Genomic DNA, 4776 nt, shown 5'->3' on the forward strand with positions numbered 1-4776 from the left:
CACAACCTCAAAAATGTAGAAATCTAGGGCACAAAACTGGGAATGGAGACGTAAGATCCTACCAGATTTCTTTAGATAGAAAGGAAGAACTCGTCAAGAGCTTCGCATGACTACAAACGGCTCGTCAATTGGAGCTCCGGATCAAAAGTTATGGCTCCCAGAAGTGAAGGATGAATAATGTCATCCCTCTTCTCCTCTCTTCTCTAAAATCTGCTGCCCTCTCTCTCTTAGGGCTGGAAAATGAGTTCAAAACTCATTAAATGAGATTATATATGTTGGGCTTGGATAAGCGCCAGTACGCATTTTTACAAAATTTTTTCGAAAGAAATACATTTTCCAACTCAGAAAAATTCACTGAAATCAAATTTCACATTATATTTTTAAATTAAAACTTCTAAATTTTGAATCTATTCTGGGCACTAAAATTATTATTTTTTAAAACAGTTTTACGTGAAAACGCGGGTTATTACAGTCACAACCATCATCAATTCATAATTTCCATTCCGAACTCATTAGTTCATTAGTTCTCATTTCATATACCAATCTACCTTCACACGCCATCAAACACATCCTCATTACACCTGAAACCTAAGCCTCCGTTTTCTAATTTTTTATAAGAATCTCAACTAAAACTCTTAGGTTATTTCCGATATTCTCATACTCAAAATTAAGCCCGAAGGTCTTAAAATGGTGTCATAGAAGCTTACAATCTTGTTGGGAAGGTGAAATAATTGAAAACAAAGTTAAATTTGAGGAACAGGGTGTGTGCGTACGCACAGGTGTGTGCGTGTGCACGGCCAGGAGAAGTTTTAAAAAGTGTGCGTACGTATAAAGGTGTGCGTACGCACAAGTGCAAAAATTTTCAGTTCTGTTTGCTCGCACGAGGTGTGCTGGCACCCTCAACAGACTGACCTTCCCAACGTGTGCATGCGCACAGGGCCGTGCGTACGCACAGGTTGTAAATCCTTATTAGTTATGTGCACACACAAGCTGTGCTAGCGCTGTGAACAGGAAGCCTTCCCCTGCTTGTGCGTGCGCACAGAGATGTGCGTGCGCGCAGGTTTAAAATTTCGCAGAGGTGTGCGTGTGCACAATGCTGTACGTGCGAACATACCAGAAATCACAAAATTCTGCAACTTTGCAGAGTTTCAGATTTTGACACCAAACTTTGAAAGATCATAACTTCCTCTACACAAATCCAAATTTTACAAACTTTATATAGATTTGAAGAGTTTTCAATGAATTTTAATTTTAAATAAATTTCAACAAATTTTGAAAACTGAGGCATAAGTTATGGTCAGACAAAGTTCACAAAAAAATAACTTTTACCAAAGCTCACAAAAATCTCAATTTACCAACTTTCACAAACCATATCCAACCAAAACAATACCAAACTTCTAATTACAACACAATCTACCCTCTCGGATCACCATTCATCATTCACACCAAATTTTTCCATCAGACTTCATCATTCTCAATCTCAATTATCAAACATACAACATTACAAACAATTTTCCACCAATACATTCACCAATCATCATTCTATCATCAATTTCAATATCAATCTCCCATATCATACTACCAACATCAATGTAGCCATTTGTCAATCATTCCAAATCATCAATGACCATGCAACCCTTTCATCAACATAACCAAAGCTCATCAATTCATCATAATCATCATACCTCAAAATTTCAACAACTCAACAACCATTTTAATTCAAACCTATCCTATGGGTTACTAGCCTAAGTATCCAAGAATATTATATACTAAATAGAGAAAACCGAAACCATACCTTGGCCGATTCAAATATGTACCAAAACCCCAAGTGAGCACAAGCTAAGCTTTCAACCTCAATCCAAGCCACCAATCACTCCAACAATCATCAATAATCACCAACAAGCTCCAATATTCAAGCTAATATCACACATGTTCCATAAATCAAACCTAGGGTTTCATATATACACAAAACCACAAGAGATCAAGTATGTTCACCTTACCAAAAGAGGATTGGATCAAAACCCAGTGGGAATCAAGTGTTAGAGTGTACCTAAACACCCAAAATCATAAGATTTTACTCAAAACCAAACAAAAACTCGAAATTCATAGGGGGCACAAAAACAGGGCAGGAAATCTCGAGATATAGTGAAAAAAAGTGAGGAAATGAATAGTGTTTCTTCTCTCTTCTCCCCTCTCCTCTTGCAGCTGTGTTGTGTGTTGTTAATAAACCACTATTTTATAGTTTATATTGTGTTTAATTGTGTGGTTTTGTCGTGATCCTTACCCACTTATTCATCAATTTAGCATGCATTTAGATTTCCTTCCTGAATTTATTACATGTTTGAAAATTGCTTCCTAGAGACTTTAATTATTTAATTTTAATTCTCCTTTATTCCATTCGATGCCGTAATCTGTGTGTCAAGTGTTTCAGGTTTTATAGGGCATGAATGAGACAGAGATTGGAGAGGAAGCTAGCAAAAATGGAAGGAACACAAGAGTTTGAGGTGATAACCAGCGAAAAGTGACGCGGTCGCATGGCTTGCGCGGCCACACGGATTGGAAAGCACAAGCAACGCGGTAGCGTGGACGACGCGAACGCGTGAAGAGGAAAAGCGCCAGCGACGCGTCCGCATGGACGACGCGATCGCGTGACATGCGCGATCTGCATAAACTGCAGAATCTGAAACCAGCGACTTTGGACCCTATTTCGGCCTAGTTTTCGGCCCGGAACAGCAGACTAGAGTGAGAGAATATGCAGAAACAAGAAACACATTCATTGAGTAGTTTTAGATCTAGTTTTTCACTCTCTTAGGTTTTTCTCTCTAGTTTTTAGAATTTTAATTTTTCAATTGATCTTAGCATTGGAACATTGAGAAGAGTTATTTTCCTCATCAAGACTTCATCACTCTAGTTTGTTCTCTTAACTTGGTTTTATTCTTCCATGTTCTTTGTTATGTTCAATTTTGTCATTCAGATATTTTTATGATTAATTAATGCAAGGATTATTTCTTTTTAATTTAAATTCCATTCCAATAATCATGTCTTCTTTTAATTCCCTTTCATGTGCCATGGATTCTTTATTTACAATGCGTGAGTAGTTTCATTACTTGATGGGGAGTTGATTAAAAGGAACTCTTGAGTTGGAAGGATTGAAAAAAAATTTGTAATTGGGTTAAATGTTGGATTGCTATCCTGTCACCGACGCCAATCCCTTTGAACTAAGTAGGTTGCAACTTGTGAACAGATCTAGCATTTCCACTTGTTTGACTTTCTCTTACCTAGTAAGGGATAACCAAACAGAACAACTATTAATTATAAATTAATCTTACAATCACACCATCAATGATAGAGATTCTAACCAATCAATTCCCAGTCAATGCCTCTTATTTTTATTATTTAAAATTCCTCAATTTGAATCCCAATTTACTTAGCTCAACTCTTTTTGGAATATCTGATTAATAAAACAGCACAATTTTCTGCAACTCGTTGGGAGACGACCTGGGACTTAAAACTCCTAGTAATTTTAATTTAAACTTTCAGTGACATATTTCTAAATTGATAGGCAGATTTTCGGTGAGTTAAGAACTATACCTGCAACGTAACCATTTTAATAAATTTTTAATTCACCAGCTTCTGCACCTCATCAATTTTTGGCGCCGTTGCCGGGGAGTTGCAATAGAGTGCTTATTTTATTAATTAGAATTTATTTATTTGCATTTTCTTTAATTTTGCTACTATGAGCTGCGTGTTTCTTCTATCAAATGACACGTTCACTTCCTGATCCGTGCTTGCTAATATTCGATCCTGAAATTGAAAGAACAATTTCACGAATAAGGTGAGAACAGCGTAGGTTAGTCCGCTCTGAGGGAGGATCTGAAAGTGAATCTGAGGAAGAAACCAGCCCCCGTTCAATTGATTCGTTGTTTTACATGCAGAAAACATGGCAGCTAGAAGAATTACCATTCAGGAGGAAGGAGCTCCTGATTTTACACTGCAACCGTTTCAAGCGCATCATCCAGTGGTAGCTACGGATTTTGAAATAAAGACCGCACTGCTAAATTTGATGCCGAAGTTTCATGGCCTACCTACTCAAGAGCCTATCAAGCACTTGAGAGATTTCCAGGCAGCCTGTTCTACTGTCAGGCGTGATGGCGCTGATGAAACTTCAATTCTACTGAAAGCTTTTCCATTCTCTCTTGAGGGAAAAGCAAGAAAGTGGTACTACACTCAACCTCTAGCAAACGTATCCAACTGGGATACACTCAGAAAGGAGTTCTGGAGAAATTCTTCCCATCTAAAGTTACTGATAAACTGAGGAAGGATATCTCTACAATTGTTCAGGATGACAATGAGACTCTCTTTGAATACTGGGAGCGCTTCAATAATCTTCTGGAAGTATGCCCCCACCACATGATTGACAAGATCGTGCTACTCAGCTATGTCACACAAGGTATGAGACCCCAAGATAAGACCACATTGGAAAGTGCCAGCAATGGGTCTATGAAGAAGTAGACCATTGATGAAGCTTGGCAATTGATCAGTGATTTAGCTGAATCTACTCGGAACCACAGACAGAAGCAAGGCCGTTCAAGGGCCGTTGTAGAAGTATCTTCTGGCATAGAGACTGCTGCTCTAAATCGAAGCATCTGTAAAATGACCAACCTGCTGAAGCAAATGCAGTTAAATCAACAAGCTCAGCAAACTCAACCGCAGCAAAACCAACAACTAGTTCCACAAAGAATTTGCGGAATTTGTGCTGATTACAGCCATTACACT

At 38.1% G+C, this 4776-nt stretch overlaps 1 non-coding gene across 1 annotated transcript; it reads right to left on the reverse strand.

Annotated features, from left to right (window-relative positions):
• Positions 1 to 4308: 4308 nt before the first annotated feature.
• LOC112794041 (small nucleolar RNA R71) lies at positions 4309 to 4416 on the reverse strand. The gene has a single exon (XR_003198723.1). It is a non-coding gene; the product is annotated as a small nucleolar RNA R71 (small nucleolar RNA).
• Positions 4417 to 4776: the final 360 nt, after the last annotated feature.

This window comes from Arachis hypogaea, chromosome 3 (genome assembly GCF_003086295.3).
Source record: "Arachis hypogaea cultivar Tifrunner chromosome 3, arahy.Tifrunner.gnm2.J5K5, whole genome shotgun sequence".
In the NCBI taxonomy this organism is placed as follows: Eukaryota; Viridiplantae; Streptophyta; class Magnoliopsida; order Fabales; family Fabaceae; genus Arachis; species Arachis hypogaea.